General features: G+C 51.0%; 1 long non-coding RNA gene across 1 annotated transcript in view; it reads left to right on the forward strand.

Annotated features, from left to right (window-relative positions):
* The first annotated feature begins 358 nt into the window (after positions 1-358).
* The window catches only part of LOC134935817 (uncharacterized), a 53681-nt gene continuing 34729 nt past the window's right edge, over positions 359-19310 (forward strand). The window contains exon 1 of the long non-coding RNA XR_010180408.1: positions 359-457. This is a non-coding gene — a long non-coding RNA (uncharacterized LOC134935817). The remainder of the gene's footprint in view (positions 458-19310) is intronic.

Raw genomic sequence — 19310 nt, forward strand, 5'->3', positions numbered from 1 at the left:
TGAGATTTTTTATGAGGGTTTTTTTAACATATCACTATTGTGAATTGGTGTGATTTTTTTATCACTATATGTTTTTTTGTACTTTTTGTACCATTGAAATTAGGTTGTGTTATGGTGATTTATTAATGATTTACCTATGGTGGTGTTTTCTCACTATCAGCAGTTTTTTTTATTGTACATGAGTTGGTAAATCCTTCTCATAACTATATGTGTATGCACTTTGCACTTTATCTATTGAGACACATAAGAGATATTCAGTACACCACGTTTTCAGTGACCCGTACGTGATTCCCTGCAGGTCTGTTCCTTTACACGTTTTGTTTGTTTTGCAGGGTTGCCGCGGCAACGTGGCCGGGACCCGTAACGTCACTTCCCGCGGAAGTGTCCTGCTCGTGGAGACGGACGCCGGGCCCGGGACACGGCGGCAGCAGCAACCAGCGGGGGATAGTCTTGAGGGGTGAGTGCACCTATAAATGTTGGTTTGTTTGCAATGGGGCGTTATCCTGATGAAGGGTCTACGGGCCCCGAAACGTTGATGTAATTCTGCAGTTTGTTTACTAAAAGTTTTTTGCACCTTCAAGCCTCTGAGTGCCGCCTTCTTTACATGGGTTATATATATATATATATATATATATATATATACTTGATTACTCACATTTAAGTAAAAACCACTATTACAGTATGTCTGTGTATACCAGCTAGGGAAATGAGATGCCTTTGGAGTATTATGTATTAATACTCTGCAAATACTTTTTATAACCTTTTTGGGTCTTATCCGTGCAGCAAATATATTTAATATGTAAGACACGAAAGCATATAATTATCTCCTATATATTTGCCTTATTATAAGTCTGTGCCTGGCCCTCTAACGCTGGGCGGAGTCAGAGTGGTGGGTGGAGTTACAGGCCTGGGTGGAGTTAGCAGCTCCTGCCCTGTCCTAGCACACCACTAGCATAACGGAGCAGCAGCCACATAATCCACCCAACATCCCCACACAGAAGCCGCTAGGGGACACCACAGTGCCAGGTAACCATGGACACCCCAATGCCACCCGCACCAGACACCCCCAAACCCACCCTCCACCAGCTCCCACATGCAGCCACTGATGGCCCAGACACCCCCACACCCCACGCATAACAATCCCACCCTCCGCACAAGCCCAGCATCTCCTCCAGCCATCTGCGGCACGGACGCGGTAGCCAGGCCCCGCCGCCCGCACCACGGCCGACCAGACAGCCGCAGGCCGCACCACCCCTCCCACCCTCCACCAGAGCCAGCTCCCGCACTGCAGCCGCGGCTGGGACCCACTGTCCCGCCAGACGCCGTCCGCACAACGGACGAAGACAGTGAGGTTACAGGTCAGCATCACCCACACCTGATTGCCGCCGCCATACGCACTAGGAGGGACGGGTAGCGCAGGAGAAGGCTTCATAGCCCTCCCTGCGTCGCGTATAGACACCCGCCGCCTCCTCCGCACACCTAATACAACGCTGCCTCCCACCATCCCCAGAGACCCGGACTGCACGTCACAGGGCCCCTGGGCTGCCGGCTCCACAGGCCAGAGACGGGGGGACAGCGCGCCTTCTACTGTGGACGCTGCACCAACCTCACAGGTAAGAGAGACTGCACTGGCAGCACCGCGTCTCTGCGTCCCCTCCCTGCCGCTCCGCGCCCCCTCCCTGCCGCTCCGCATCCCCTCCCTGCCTCTGCGCCCCCTCCCTGCCGCCCGCCTCTCCGCATCCCCTCCCTGCCTCTGCGTCCCCTCCCTGCAGCCCGCCTCTCTGCGTCCCCTCCCTGCAACCCTGCGTCTCTACGTTCCATCCCTGCCGCCCCACATCTCTGCATCCCCTCCCTGCCACCGTGTCCCCGACCTGCCTCTGTCCCATCCCTGCCACCCCGCATCTCTGTACCCCCTCCCTGCCGCCCCGCGTCTCTGCGTCCCCTCCCTGCCACTCCGCGCCCCATCCCTGCCGCTCCGCATCCCCTCCCTGCCTCTGCGTCCCCTCCCTGCCGCCCACCTCTCTGCGTCCCCTCCCTGCCGCCCGCCTCTCTGCGTCCCCTCCCTGCAACCCCGCGTTTCTGCGTTCCATCCCTGACGCCCCGCATCTCTGCATCCCCTCGCTGCCACCGTGTCCCCGACCTGCCTCTGTCCCATCCCTGCCACCCCGCATCTCTGTACCCCTTCCCTGCCGCCCTGCGTCCCCTCCCTGCCGCCCCGCGTCTCTGCGTCCCCTCCCTGCCGCCCTGCGTCTCCTCCCTGCCGCCCCGCATCTCTGCGTTCTCTCCCTGCCGCCCCGCATCTCTGCATCCCCTCCATGGTGCCCCGCGTCTCTATGTCCCCTCCCTGGTGCCCCGCATCTCTGCGTCCCCTCCCTGCCACCGTGTCCCCTCTGTGCCACCACGCGTCTCTGTGTCCCCTCCCTGCCAACGTGTCCCCTCTGTGCCGCCCCGCGTCTCTGCATCCCCTCTGTGCCACCCCGCGTCTCTGCGTCCCCTACCTGCCGCCCCGCGTCCACTCCCTGCCTCTGCGTTCCCTCCCTGCCGCCCACCTCTCTGCGTCCCCTCCCTGCCGCCCGCCTCTCTGCGTCCCCTCCCTGCAACCCCGCGTTTCTGCGTTCCATCCCTGACGCCCCGCATCTCTGCATCCCCTCGCTGCCACCGTGTCCCCGACCTGCCTCTGTCCCATCCCTGCCACCCCGCATCTCTGTACCCCTTCCCTGCCGCCCTGCGTCCCCTCCCTGCCGCCCCGCGTCTCTGCGTCCCCTCCCTGCCGCCCTGCGTCTCCTCCCTGCCGCCCCGCATCTCTGCGTTCTCTCCCTGCCGCCCCGCATCTCTGCATCCCCTCCATGGTGCCCCGCGTCTCTATGTCCCCTCCCTGGTGCCCCGCATCTCTGCGTCCCCTCCCTGCCACCGTGTCCCCTCTGTGCCACCACGCGTCTCTGTGTCCCCTCCCTGCCAACGTGTCCCCTCTGTGCCGCCCCGCGTCTCTGCATCCCCTCTGTGCCACCCCGCGTCTCTGCGTCCCCTACCTGCCGCCCCGCGTCCACTCCCTGCCTCTGCGTTCCCTCCCTGCCGCCCCGCGTCTCTGCTTTCCCTCCCTGCTTACCCGGATCTCTGCATCCCCTCCCTGCCACCGTGTCCTCTCCCTGCCAACCTGCCTCTGTCCCCTCCCTGGCGCCCCGCATCTCTGCATCCCCTCCCTGCCGCCATGTCCCCTCCCTGCTGCCCCACATCTCTGCGTCCCCTCCCTGCCGCCCGCATCTCTGCGTCCCCTCCCTGCCGCCCGCATCTCTGCGTCCCGTCCCTGCCGCCCGCATCTCTGCGTCCCCTCCCTGCCGCCCCGCGTCTCTGCGTCCCCTTCCTGCCGACCGCATCTCTGTGTCCCCTCCCTGCCACCGTGTCCCCTCCCTACCGCCCCGCGTCTCCTCTTTGCCACCCTGCATCTCTGTGTCCCTTCCCTGCCGCCCTGCGTCCCCTCCCTGCCGCCCCGCGTCTCTGCGTCCCCTCCCTGCCGCCCCGCGTCTCCTCCCTGCCGCCCCGCATCTCTGCGTTCCCTCCCTGCCGCCCCACATCTCTGCATCCCCTCCATGGTGCCCCGCGTCTCTACGTCCCCTCCCTGGTGCCCCACGTCTCTGCGTCCCCTCCCTGGCGCCCCGCGTCCCCTCCCTGGCGCCCCGCGTCTCTGCAGGAGTTAAAGGGGCGCAGCCCCTTCCGACGGTGTAAAGAGCGCCCGTAGGGCGCGATGAAGCACCTAGTTGAATATATTTTTATTGTCATTATTGCACATATGTATAAATGCAGATGTTTTTAAGGTTAAAAAAAATTGTAAAAGTTAAAAGTTAAAAACAGGACAAGTTCAGGGGCGTGGCCTAGCTACTGAGGAGAGTGGAGGTACATGAGAAAAGCTCCTGCTGCATAAGCAATTAAATTACCTTTTTACTCTGCTCTCCTGTTCCCAGAGGGTATCTGGAGCCCCTCTCTGAGCTGATCGGGTGCGTGCTGCGGAGTCGGGGAGCAAGCATGGAGCTCCTGCGGATTGCGGCCCACTCGTTCCTCCCAGCCCGGGGACTCAATTTGCATCCGCTGCTGACGCCGATTCCCGGAGAGGTGGATAGACCCTCCGACCGCTGGTGGCACCCGCTGGACCCCCTGCTGCCGCGGGCACTGCCTGGGAGCGCCACTGACACCCCAGCCCTGAGTGCAGACCCGGAGGAGGACGGTTCCCGGCCGGCGGGCCCGACGGAGCGGACGCACGGCGGCCATCTTGCTGGAGCCTCTCGAGGCCCCCGGTCGCCTCCTCCGCCTTACGTCTGCCGGAGCCACTGCTGGGCGCCTACACATCAAGCGGGTGAGTCCTCACGCGGCCCGCTGCCTATCGCGGGACCCGCGCTCCCCACACTTTACCCCCGCGAGTTGCGGCCTAACGGAGCTGGCGGCTGGTAACTCCCGCGCCTACCGCGACACGGCGCCCCGGCCGGACGTCTGGGAGACCCCCACAACCTAACGGCACGGAGTCACCTGCCCTCCCTACCACCCCTAGCACTACATCCCGGGCCCTCTGCTCCCATTGGGATCCCGCTGCGCACAACATCAGGCTCTTCTTGCTTAATTACAACTGAGGCCGGGGGAAAGGAGATCTCCACTACTGAGACACACTCATAACCTCTCCCCGCCATCGCTGTTATCCAGCCTGTCGCAAAGGTCCCCATCAACCACAGATGCCCCCCGTTGCCCGGGTTACATTGCCCGGGTTCCTGGGGGCCATCGAAACGAGCTAGGGGCTCGACCCGCATCATACACACCTAGCTGCCTCCCGCACCCACTACGGTGCATGCTCCTCGGGTGCCTGCGCCCACTCGACTGCCCCGGGCCCAGCGGATGGCGACGGAGACAGCTGCAGACCCACATCACCGGTGCGAGGATCTCCCCTACCTTGCCAGTCTACTGCGGGGGTGACCTGCATGCTATTACCAATCCATTCCTCTCTCGCCGCTCGGTGAGCCACATGGAGCTTATGGCTCCCTAAGCATAACGACCACGAAGTGACAGGGGGCCCTGCCTTCTTTACTGCATTATTCTACTACGTTGATACGAAGCGCTGTATCTACAATGTCACAAAAGAATCGCAAGAACTCTCAGACACCTAAACCCAGTATCCTGCGAGCTTGGGAGAAGGCTGGATCCTCCACCCGGAACTCGCCGTCAACGGAACATTCCTCTGACCCCACTGACGTTGCCACCTCCAACAGTCCACTATCCACCCAGGACATAGTGGCTATCGTTACGAAAACGATCCAGTCAGAAATGAGATCGGTTTTAACTGAGTTCAGGTCCGAAATAGCCGACTTGGGCTCTCGCACGGATGCACTGGAACGCAAAGTTGATGACGTCTGCCAATTTCAAACGGTAGTTGAGCAGGAACTTCTGGATATTCGGGCAGATATGGAAGCATACAAGGACCACTTAGAAGATACGGACAACCGCAATCGTCGGAACAATATCCGAGTCCGCAACATCCCTGAAAGTGTGCCCTCTAGCTCTCTCCCCGAGTATCTGAGAACCTTTTCTTACAATTGACTCCAGATGTCCCCGAAGCTTTTCTCCAGCTGGATCGAGCCCACAGGGCCCTCCGACCTAGACCGCCCCCGACTCAACCGCCACGTGACGTAATTATTCGCTTCCACTACTACGCCACCAAAGAGCGAATCATGCTGGCGACCAGAGGGCTACCAGTGGTCTCTTATGCCGGCTCCCAGTTACAACTGTTCCAGGACCTGACTCCCTCCACCCTCAAAAAGCGCAGGGATCTCGCTCACGTAACCAAGGTGCTCCGAGCCCATTCCATTAAATACAAGTGGGGCTTCCCTTTTCAACTGCAGATTACGCAAAACGGGAAGACCTTCACAGTCAAGACCCCATTGCAAGGAGCTGATTTACTTAAAACTTTTGGCATTTTTGAAGATCTCCCTGAGTCAATTTGAGACCAGGCAGCATCCCCAATTTCAAGCCCAAGGGCCCCTGCCCCGGAATGGTCCTCCACCTGAACGTCCTCAGACACTACGTGACATGACCCTTGTTACGTATGATCTATGTGGTTTCTGAGTACTTTAATATTGCGGTTTACTATATGTTCACATTTGTTCTTCAGGCTCTCCGCGTGGCCTGGTGGCTGTGCCGCCATGGGCGATGCGGTCCGCTAGGTTACGCGTGAGAATCAAGTAGCTTTTTATCTCTAAAGATTGTGTTTATGTTTGTCCATGATTAACATGGGGTTTATTTGTTATTAACCATAATTTCCTGGTAAGACTGATGCATGTTTAGTGACTGCTCTCTTACATGCTCTTTCTCGTCCCCTCATTCTGTTTCTATCATTCACACTATTCGTATCTCTCAATAATGCAATTCTGTTAGCCTCCTTTACTCCCCCTGTCACTTGGTCGCTTCCATTATACCCTCTCTCCCCCTATGCTTCCTTTCACCCTACTTTTTGTTCTATCACAAGTCCACGTCCTCCCCCGAAGGATGCGCCAGGACGGCGTCTATCCTTTTTGTGTCATACCCGGCCCTACTATAGGAAAGGGTTTTTCCCCTCTGTATCCTTATACAGACATCTTTTCCCACCTTCTCTCTCTCTTTCCATCCTTTTCTCCCCTCCAACCCCATGGTCGGTCTGGTCCTGTCCTGCCCCTCACTTTGCGTCGCTCACATTTCACCCCACCATGACCTTGAAAGTTATCTCGGTTAATGCCAACGGCCTTAACTCCCCTACTAAACGAGCCATGGCCATCCAATTCTTCAATAGACAAAAGTCAGATATAGTATTGATCCAAGAGACCCACTTTAAACCTCCGCACCCCTCCATGTCCTGCAAACAATTCCCACACGTCTATTATTCAAACATGCCTGCCAAACGCAGGGGAACCGCTATTATGATCCGTCGAGGCCTCCCTCTAATTGTTCATGATACTGTCTCGGACCCTCAGGGTCGCTACGTTATCCTCTCATGCTCCTATAACCAAGCTCCTCTGATTCTGGCTTCCATTTATGCCCCTAATGCGCAGCAGGGTTCTCTTTTTACAGCCTTTTTTGACAGCCTTTCCCGCCTCCCCACGGGCATGACTGTAATTGGTGGAGATTGCAATGTCACCTTGGACCCGTTCCACGACAGGTCTCGCCCCGGCCCTGCGGCTTCTGCCCCCGCCAAACTGGCCAAGCGTCTACAAGCACATTTATCACTGTATAACTTGTATGACGGTTGGAGAACATTGTATCCCTCAGCGAGAGGATTTACTCACTACTCCCCGCCTCACGACCTCTATACCCGCATAGACTATGTGTTCGTCGACCGGTATACTACCCGCAAACTCCTTAGCGCCCAGACGATCCCCATCTCCTGGTCGGACCACTCAGCTGTTTTGCTTGAGATTTCATCTTCCTCACCCCCCACCACCCGCTTCTGGCGCCTGAATGAATCTCTCCTACTTAAGAAATGCACTATTGCTGACATTGCCACCGCACTAGCTAATTATTATGCTGACAATGCGACCCCAGACATCCCTCCCTCCCTGATATGGGAAGCACACAAGGCCACCATTCGTGGCTACCTTATAAGCCTCTCGGCTGCCCAAAAGAAAATCGAAGCACAACGGATCCAAGTCTTAGAATCAGAACTTGCCGCCCTGACCCTCCTGCATCAACGCCGTCCCAGAAAGAAAACATATTCCAAACTCCTAGCAGTTAAGGGTCAACTGTCCCAGATTCTTTCCAAAAAGGCAGTTAAGGCGCTCTTGTGGGCGCGCCAGAGGTTCTACGAGAAGTCAGACAAGGCTGACACTTTGCTAGCCCAGAAACTCAGAGCGAAACGTACTCAAAACCGCATTGTTTCGCTACGCTGTGCGGATGGTTCCACCACATTTGACCCGACACGAATGGCTTCCCAATTTCGGGATTATTACACATCACTATACAACCTCCCCTCCACCTTGGATACCGATTCCTGCCACGTCTCTAAGATTCAAGAATATCTATCCACTTGTAAACTCCCTAAACTTTCCGACGTGGACGTGTCGACACTTAATGCCCCCATTTCCGCAGAAGAAATCTTAGTGGCAATTCAACAGCTACGTCGCACCGCAGCCCCTGGCCCCGATGGCTTTACAGCTTTGTATTATAAAAAATTTACAACCCCTTTACTCCCCATGCTTCAATCTCTGTTTAACTCAGTCCTGGACGGAGGTTCATTCGATGCAGCCACCACTAGGGCCAACCTCATCCTCATTCCAAAGCCAGATAGAGACCCGCTGGAGATGAAGAACTACCGACCTATTTCGCTCCTAAATGTCGACCTAAAGCTCTTTGCCAAAATTCTGGCAAACAGACTGGCTCCATTTTTGCCCTCACTCATTCACCCCGACCAGGTCGGCTTTATCCCCTCTAGACAAGCCGCAGATAACACCAGGCGTCTCATCGACCTCATCCAGCTGGCACAAGATAAGTCTCTCCCGACCCTAGTCATGGCCCTCGACGCAGAAAAGGCCTTCGATAGGGTAGCCTGGCCATTCCTACAGCAGACACTTCTCAATATGGGCCTGCACGGCGCCTTTTATAAAGGCGTTACATCGCTGTATCAGAATCCCTCAGCCTCAATCTTAATTAATGGCCTCTCCTCTGATCCCCTGCCCATACGTAATGGCACCCGACAGGGCTGTCCCCTTTCCCCCCTGCTTTTTGCCCTCATTATGGAACCATTGGCAGCTAAGATCAGGTCGAACCGCAACATATCTGGTATCATATCGGGAATCCAAAATAATAAAATTGCACTATATGCCGATGACGTCATCCTCACCCTGACCGACCCATCTGCCTCCCTCCCACACGTGATGGAGGAGATAGCTACGTACAGTCGGTTTTCAAACTACAACATTAACTCGGACAAAACCGAAATCCTAGCCTTGCATGTCGCAGATCCGGATCTTCGGCTCTTACAGGCTTCCTTCCCATGTACCTGGCAAGCTGATAAACTCAAATACTTGGGCATCTATTTAACTAAGTCCTACTCTGGTCTTTATGCTGCCAATTTTCCCAGATTATTATCCTCTATTAAACAGGATATGACCAAGTGGAACAAATATATTCTGTCCTGGTTTGGACGAATGACGGCCATCAAGATGACTCTATTACCCCGTCTGTTATATCTATGGCAAACTCTCCCCGTACACGTTCCCACCTCCATCCTCAAAAATCTCCAGGCAGACCTTACCAGATTCATTTGGGCCGGGCGGAAGCCCAGAGTAAGGATGCGAAGTCTTCAAAAACACCGCTTAGAGGGGGGCTTGGGAGTTCCTGACCTCCTTAAATACTATAGAGCCGCCCACTTAACCACGTGTGTCCTTTGGCACGACAACCCTGGACACAGAGTCTGGACACATCTGGAAGCTACCACACTACAGAGATATTCCCCCTATAGCCTGCTCTGGTGTCGACCAAATAGTCGCCCCCCCGCCTCCTCACTGTTGCCCACAGTGCGCTTTACTCTTTCCATCTGGGATCTTTGCTCACGACTCTATCGATTACGCTCCTCCCATCCTCTGCTTACCCCTCTGTGGAACAATCCCGACTTCCGACCAGGGGAGAATCATCTGGCTTTTGAGTCATGGACCAGTCATAATGCACTCTTCCTTCTGGACATCGCCCCACTACACATGTTCCCCACATATGCTGATTTGCAATCCCGCTTCTCCCTCCCGCGCTCAACCTTTTATCAATTCCTACAGATACGTCACTTTTTTAACTCTATCCCCAGTTCGCCACCCACGGGAGGTAAGTCGAGCTTTGAATCCCTGTGTCGCACTTGCCGATCAACTAAAGGCTTGCTCTCAGCCATATACCAAATTTTGCTGGCTCACAATTCGCCCCCGAAAGAATCCCATGAAGTGGCTTGGGAGCGGGAAGTAGGTGAGGACCTGACGCCAGATGAGTGGTCTGAGATCAGGCAAGAAATCTTCACGAGCTCCATTTCAGTCCGAATTAAGGAAAACGCCTATAAATTATACTATCGTTGGTACCTGGTGCCATCGCGTCTCCATTCAATCTACCCTTCCTGCTCAGATAGATGTTGGCGTCAATGTGGCCAACGTGGAACCCTGCTGCACATTTGGTATAACTGCCCGCAGATTAGGGGATACTGGACCAGGGTCCATAGACTTATCTTTAACGTCCTTGGTCTGACGGTCCCGAGGTCACCTCTCTATTCCCTGCTCTCTCACCCAATACCTCACACTCCTCGCCACCAACAGAAACTAACTAAGCATATTCTAAACACGGCCAAATGCCAAATTGCGGCCAACTGGAAATCCATGTCACCCCCCACAATCCCTGCCACCATAAATGCTATCTGGCAAACCTATAGACTAGAACGTATTACTGCGGTTCTCCGTGACACCCCAGACAACTTTACCGCCACGTGGTCACCCTGGACGACATTTTATGGTGCTGAACCCCCGTTGGCTACCATATAAGATAATATAAGTCATCATGATACCCGATTCAACCACCTGACGCATTGCCCAGGCGGCTGGGACCGGCCGACCCCCCCCCCCCCCACACTACCTAACTCCCCCCCCCCCTTTTTCTTCCGCCCTCTCTTCTATCGCTATGTTTACTTCTTGTTCTTTTTTTATAGGCTATATTGTTTCACTAAGAGATATTCCTTCACCCTTGGCTACGGTACACAACCGATGCGCAACGCCACCTACTGGTGGTTCTCCATACATAGGCATACATATTTGTTTGACCTACCGCACACCAGCTGTCATACCTAAGTTGATATTTTGTTACTGTCTTTTAACTATTGACTGCGTTTTGTGCCATCATGTGATACCTGTACTTCATACTTTACGAATATCTTGTTAAAAGTTAAAACTCAATAAAAAACTTTTTCTCAAAAAAAAAACAGGACAAGTTAAATGCCCCTTAATGACACCACCGGGGGTTAACAGACTCCTTTCTCCGACTTGAGACTAACCGGGATGATTAATCAAGCAAACCCTCCCAAGCGCATTGTGTGTCATCCGCCTCTTGAAAAAGCTGCAATGTGCAGAGAAACGCGTTGAGGAAACGCCTATACCACCTGCTGTCCTCTGTCTGCCAGCTATCATGGCTTGCTCCTATTGATTTGCTGCCCTGCTCCGGGACCATTTGCACAGCACCTGTTATCTTTCTAGGGGTTATCCAGCCAGTGATAGTGCTCCCTACAGAGACAGAGCATTACCTGGTTCTGCTCCCGTCAGACTCCAAGTCTGGATGTTATTCCCTGCGTTAAACGCTCAGCGTCACATCCAGCACCTGGAGCGTTTGAGACTGACGGTACTTATGTGATGAGAGTCTCTGCAGCATCTTCAACTTTGTTACATATATTGGACGTGATCTCTGCCCGTCTCCTCACCCCGCACGTCTGCTACCTGTGACCCAGACTCTGCCTTGTCTGCTGCCTGGACCCGGATATCGCCTCACCGCAGGGACAATTCTCATTGGGAAAGCTGTTGTTTGCCCCTGGCCCCATACATGAGTACCCCCTGATGGTAGCCCTGGTCTACACTGTAAAAAAAAAAAACCCAATGTAAAATGTTATTATACTGGTATGGTAGAAACCAGGCCAGTATGTAAGATGTCATTGTAGTATGCTACACTTATAATCATGTGCTAACAGATATATTGTTTCCATGGTCCATCCAATGCAGATACAATATACTCTGTAGCAGTCTTTACAGTAGATGCAGACGCAGGCGCTATACCAGACGGACACAGCGAGCTCACAGATATAGGGGGCTCATTAATCAAACATCATTTGAGGCTATTTTTGGTTAGCTACAAATATTGTAGGAGGAGGGACTGCAACAGATATCTCCCGCTGCCATCCCTCCGGTACCAGAAATTGCCGCTGTGAATGTGCAGTCAGCGGAACCGCGATGTCGCAGCAGCCGCGACACCACACTTGGCACATCGCAGGGGGCCCCTGTTCCTGTGGGTGCCAGATGAAATGCCCAACTGATGTGATTGCATGCAATCTTGGATGCTAATCTTGCGCCCAGATTGCATTGCAACTGCAACCAATGATAAATGGGCCCCAATAATCAGCGCAGCGGAGGAAGCAGCGCCCAGTGGTCCGCCTCATCTCACTGTAACCCCACAAAGAGTCTTGAATCTTATGCAGATTGTGGAAAGCTCCAGAGATCTCGGAAACGTCAGCTGGTAAAATACTGGCACTCTGACTAAAGAAACCTCTACAATCTGCCTCACCCTATACTTATGTTTTACAGAGAAAGAAGAACGTGGGTCATTATGGGTATATACTTTCTCATAATTAAAACATAATTTTTATTAGGTATGTTAAAATGATAATTCAGCGAATAATATAAAACACAAGTATAGCCGTGACAAAAGAAGAAATTATGGTGATTAGAAACAGCTATCACAAAATACTGAAAATGGAAGATAGAAGGGAAATATTTAAATGCCCTATTATTATATATGTGATAAAATCATGATAATGTCAATTATTATCTTTAAACATAAAGCTATACACTATTACCGTGGAGCCGCTATGGCCGCTAGACCACGTGCACGTGCTACACACTTTGTACGCTATTTGCGTACAGAGCCCTGCACGTGGTACGCACTTGGCGTACACACGCTGCGCTGAGTGTACGGAGTACACACAGCGGGCGCACACACAGTTGATAACCTTTTACCTTGATAATGATACAATGTACTGTAACGATGTTAATACCTTTAAACCTTAGCAATGCCTATACACCTTATAACAATTAAGACGCTAAGAAAGCCCTTTGCAGGAAAGTGAAGACACAACACCAGGTTTTGGTTATAACCACAGCAGCTCTAACACCGCCGTGGATTATTCAGAGAAAAAGGGGAAAACAGTACAAGTTATACACTACAAGCTAACATAGAAATCTAACAGAATAACAGAGAATAAAGATGATCATGGCTACAGAGAATATACATACGTGAGAATGTTTCGCCAGCGCAACCTGAATTCAGTCCTCAGCTATCAGGGAGAAAGCCTTCAGAGTCTTGAGGCTGGCCAGGCAACAGTGGTCTTTATATACACAACATACATTCACAATACAATGGTCCCTATAATCTCATTGTTCATTGGACACAGGGATGTGTCTCTTCATTACAGCAAAGGTCATAGGTGGATTTGAACAGGTGGGCTGTGTCTTTCCCCAGCTGCTCTGGTGGGAGGTATCCTCAGGATTCCCGCTGCATGTGTAATTTACAGCAAATACAGTTAATGTCCATAATCTACTTCTGTACATAACTATACGCAGGAGCAAGCGATCCTTTCCTAACTAACATCGGAATATTACCCTTAAAATACCCTACAGCTGGATACTAGACACCACCTTTCAACCTTTATCTGACCCTTCCTATCATGCAAAGAGGAATCTCTCTGTCCAGGAACAGTTTAAACTAATCATACTCGCTGACATGGTCTAGGGAAATATTAACTACAAAATGCACTATTTGGGATAAATATGCTACGATCGAGTCGCACGCTACACGCTCACAAACTCTGCCGTAAATACACATCTTATGCGCACGAGACGCTGGTGCTTCCCCTACGCAACCTGCGGGGCTGTGCACGCACGGGGGACTGAGTGCACGAGCAGCATGCATGTGCATGGGGTTAGTGCAAGGAATATGCATCATGATATTTTTCGACTTTGACAGTCCACCATTTGGCAGTCAACAATAACTGCCACTTATCTAAACAATTAAGCAGAAAAATATGTAATACAATGAAATACCTATAAATGATTGGGTGTAGGGAGGAGAGGAGAAGGTGGGTAATGTATGACCTAGTGCAGTGGTTCTCAAACTCGGTCCTCAGGACCCCACACAGTGCATGTTTTGCAGGTAACCCAGCAGGTGCACAGTTAGGTGTATCTTTGCTGTGGGTGATAAGCAAAGTTTTTCAAGTGTCCATACAAAGTCTTTTAAAGTCTCTAAAGTGTCTCGCAAAGTCTGTGAAAAAGTTAATCAATTGTCTGCAGAAAATGTTCATCAATGGTCTGTAGAAATGTGCATCAAAATCTTCTTCCGAGTGGATGTCTTTTTACCTTGGAGAAAAACAAAGGAGAAACGGGTGAAAGAAACGGATCGTGGAATCACGTCTTATCACAACATTGCCTCGATTGATGGGTCATAAATTAAACCAGTTGTTGTAACAACGCCCTCGCTCCTCAAACTCATCAATTTGGTACTGCGCTTGCAATGCATTAAAATCCGAACACATCTAAATATCAAACCAATCATTATGACAATTCCTAGGATACAAAGGAGAAATTTCCCTACATTCCCGATAACATTTTGAGCCCATTCTCCTAAACCTGAGAACCAATTGCGTGGGTTCAACCATGAAACCCAGCCTGTCAGTTTATTACTCACAGCAGTAAGGGTAGGGTTGTGTCTCCTTCGGAACTCCCACTTCAATTGCAAGATATCGTCCATCTTTTGATCTATGACCTCGGTTGGGTCATCAGTGCTGTTTGTGATATATGTACAGCACTTCACACCATACTGAGTTGCTAGGGTGACACAATACCCGCCTATCACCGCTGTGATGTAATTGAGAACCATCCTGTGCTGGATCAGTTCCGTTTTGTAAGATTGCAATTCCCTCCCAGTATACCTGAAGGTGTCATCATACATCTCAGTGATATTGTCTATCAGGTTCGCTAGCGCATTAATATACCTAAAATTTATAATTCCTCTGGCGGTACGGGTGATATCTAACGCGAGTAGGAATTGAATCCCAGTGGATTCGTGGATCAAATCAGAGGCCGCATGCTCTGTCCTATCTATAAGGTGTCTCTTAACAATGTGTTCGTAGTGAGTGTGAGTGTAAGGAGCTTGAGCATTGCGGTGAACGTCTTTCAACTTATTATGGGTAATGGTCATTACTTCTGGCAACACTCTTCCAATGTAACACAATCCCTCTGAGTTTGGGGCAAGCCACTTATACGCCTTCCTCCCACATATGAAATATGCATCATCGGGGAGGACATATGGGACAGAATATGACATCACCATATTACAAACCTTCCAGGTGAAAAATCCTATCCCTAACTCTCTCATTTGTTTGGTACACGTATCAGGCTGTATGATATGCGCACAGTATCCTGGTGATACTTCTCCAACCCGCATGGTCCTACTTCCTAGAGTGTACCTATATTGAAAATATCTCCCACCATTGGCTATTTGGCGTATAAGCTCTGAGTCTACAGGCATTCTATCGGCTCTGTGTGAAAATGCCATGGTTTGGTTGTTCCATGTCACTTCCCAATTTCCCGGCTTTCGGGGATTGGAAATGTTAAAACATACTAAGGACCTATCTACATGATATTGGTGGAGCTTCAAACTAGGAGGCGTAGAAATATTAAATTTCTTGTCCACCGGTCTCCCACCCCTTAATTCAAGTACCTCATCTATTGTTAAAGAGTATGGCACTAGTCCTGACTTGCTCTGACCTTGAGGTACTTGTGAGCAGGGCCGGTTCTTGGCATTGTGGCGCCCCGGGCAAAGTATAGGGGCGTGGCTTCAAATGGGGGCCGTGGTCAGTTACGCCCCCATTTATGGCCCTGTAGTGACGCTGAAAGAAAAAATAAAATAAAAAAAAGTATACTTACCATCCCCGTTCCTGATCCAGACCGCTGCAGACCTCCTCTGCCGGCGCCGCTCTTCTTCTCTCCTTTCCTCGATCTATGGGAGAGACGTTATTACGTCTCTCCCATAGAACAGCATAGACAGTAGAGGTCAATTATGACGTCATCGCGCACCGCACAGCAAAGGTCCTCTACATGAAGGGAAACTAGACCGTAGCGTCTAGTTTACCTTCATAAAGAGGACCTTTGCTGTGCAGTGCGCGATGACGTCATCGCGCACCGCACAACTAAGGTCCTCTCAATGAAGGGAAACTAGACGCTACGCGCCTGGTTCCCTTCAAAGCGGGGGGGCACAGCGGTGCACTGCGGGGGGCACAGTGGCGGATCTTGCCCTGGTGCGGCGCCCTCCGGATGGCGCCGGCGCCCTCTGGAAGGCGGCGCCCCGGGCAAAAGTACCGCTTGCCCATGGCAAGAACCGCCACTGCTTGTGAGCACACCCAGCATTCCGTTTGGTTTAAAACCTTACCCACTAATGAGTGATAGTCACTCAATGGATGTCGGTCCATGTTGATATTAAGGTTGGACTGACATCTCTGGATGCACCCGTCCTCAACTATGTTGTCACAATTCCTACAGATACAATTCTCTTCAGCTAACAATCCTTCACAATGTCTCCTAGTGTCATGACTACCAGATCGTTTTCTGATACTCGCCTTTGCTCGGTGATTGTGTTGCTCTTGGAATTCTACGAATCCGTCCTTGTCATCAGAACCAATTCCAAATCCTTTCTCGACCTCTCTGGTACTCTCACCGAAATAGACTGCTCTGGTCAACAACAGGGTCAACAGGAAGACCCGGAATGCAGTCTCTTGGGGTAAGTCCATCTTGCAGGAGGAGGAAGAAAAAGTGGTAATGGGAGGTAAAGAAAATAATTAGAAGGGGAAAGAAAACTGGTGCGACAACCGCCTCTGATCTTGTAGTTCTCTGTGCTCAGGTGCCGTCTCAACAGTGCTGCCTCTCAGTCTTCCCAAAACGGACACTCCAGTGACATGCTGTTCTCTCCGAGTCAGCGACCTTTCTGTAAGGAGCATAAATCTTGCATTACCATTTGTTTAACTGTTGTGTGACATACCATCCGTAGAACATGAGAAAACAAAAAGAGAGAGAATAATAGAAAAGGAGAAAAATTGTCAGATTTCCGTTCACCATCAGGCTGTCACACCAACATGTCTATCGGTATCTCTGCACAGTCTCCCCCACCAGTATTTCCACTCTCCACCCTCTGTGCATGGCCAGGCACAATGATGCTGGAAAGATATACTGGGGTTGGGCAGACCTCTGAAAAGACCAAGTAGACATGTGACGTTTGAGCTGTAGTTCTGCTGGTGAACGTCAGAGATGAAGAGGAAACATTTGAAGATAAATTACAGAGTTTACCTGGCCGCCCCTGTGTCTACAAGGAATGACCTACCAATTATATCAACTGTGACCTCAGGTTTACTACCTAGGCTAATAATCAACTTCACTGGCTGCAAATTACAGGTGCGGTACAAAATTTTTCCTATATGATCCCTGATTACAATTACGTGCGTCATACAGTGTGTCATGTTCAGGTCTAGGGGGTCGATATACCTTATGTGGGTCTCTAAATCTGCAACTCCGTGCATGTCCTTCCCTCTGGCAGTTATAACATTTTACCACATACGACTTACCAACAGGGGTCTGGGGTTTAGGCTGATGTGGCTTCGTTGTCAGGACTTTTATACTTATTGTCATCAGCTTACCCCCCTGTGACTCCCTGTGTTTACTGATGTTCCGATCGTGCTTAACAGCGGACTCTCTTAATGCAGCCACCGAGATACCTCTCCAGTTAGGTTGAGTGTTTTGTACTCTGGTTCTCAGCGTTTCTTTTAAACTTTCCATTAATACGGACACAGCTACCTCTCTATGATGACTCTACAATGTGAGGTGCAATTGTCTGTGCATAATGTACAATACCGTACTTACCTGTGGACACAACCTCACCTGACCCTCCGTTAGGGGGCTTTACTACTGCCCTTACCGATTGGGCCGTGCCCACCTGGGTGTCCTGTACGGTGGCTGCTGGAGAAAGTGCCGACATCGTGCTGGGCTCACTTTCTTGCTTGTAATCCTGAGGGAAGTTTAAAATGGGGTGCAACTTGCACGGGTTAGAATTTATACATTTATCAGTTTTACTCCTATCGTCATTAATACATTTATTACATTTACTCTTATTGTCATTAATACATTTATTAAGTGCACTATCATCGTCATATACCAGTATGCCATTCTCTGTAGCCATATTCTCTCCTGTAGTGTATGGTGGTGGTGGTGCTGTTGCTATCAGTTTCCTGCTAGGGTTGGAACCAGCTGCTTGAGCTAATCCCCGTTGTATCTCACCCTCCTGTTGCCATAACTGTAAATAATCATAATGTCTAATCCGTTGCTTTCCGGATTTTATCAGACATATCCTTCTCCTTAGATTTTGCAACACCTCAGGATTAAAACTGCCTACCCTAGGGAACGGTTCCCTATCGTCCACAGTCATACGTTCCCACTCATTGCATAAGATCTCTGCGTGTGATCCATATTTCTCACACATTATGTACCTCGCCGACCCTTTGGGCCGACAAATATCAACGTGACCCTTGTTGATCGTCCCTTACTTGAGCAACTGGCCCCCATTCTTTGCAGGTATTGCCTTCTCAGCTAATCCTTACAAAAACCAAATTACTCAGTGATAAGGCGACGGTGAAAGTTCTCCGAGCGCTCTTACCCACTCACGCCCCTATTGGCCAATACACCGAACACTGTGCCCAATGCCGGTCGTACCCAACCTCGGGCTCCTGTGTAACCTCTATTTACTGAGAGCGTGTGGGAGTATGCTACCCCTCCCAGTAAATATCAGTTGTTGGAGATTTCCTGAGTGAACAGTGAAACTCCCTTAAAATAAAAAAAACTATTACACAAATCACGTCACGTGTACAATTAGCGTCTATGATCCCGCAAATTTAGTGGGTATCAAGGTGAACTAACTAATGCACACAGTAACGTGCGGTCCAGTTGCACTGCATATAAGTAACTATTACTTATCCGCTGCACGACCAACGGAATCGGTTGTTTAGGCTGCGAAACCTCAGCCGGAGCGTATTCTCAAAACGGGCCTATATGGGTACTACGCAAACCCCCGGGGCTGCGCTCACTAGCTCTGACCTTTCTCAGGCCAGGGTTTTCAAAACTTTGCTGGCCTGGTCAGCGGATTTCTGACTTCGCCGACCTTTTGGTCTGCTGTAATACTAATTGCTCCTTTATACCTTATACAATGTTAACGTGAGAAAGCCACTCCCACGCCACCAAGTGTCCACTCACCTGATGTGGTCTCCTACGGGATCCCGAATTCTGGGTTCACAAAAACCTTTATTTGCACACTCACTCTTGCTCACTCATATACACTTTGATTTTTTTCTGTACAGAAAATTACTTTCACTCAGGTGAAACAGGCTAATCCCAGAGGTGTCACAATAAGAGAAGGTTCTTTTGAACTAAAATTTTGGAAACTGAACAAATTTGTGCTATTATCGCGTGGCTACCGTGTCGCCT

This window comes from Pseudophryne corroboree, chromosome 6 (assembly GCF_028390025.1).
Source record: "Pseudophryne corroboree isolate aPseCor3 chromosome 6, aPseCor3.hap2, whole genome shotgun sequence".
Classification (NCBI taxonomy): Eukaryota; Metazoa; Chordata; class Amphibia; order Anura; family Myobatrachidae; genus Pseudophryne; species Pseudophryne corroboree.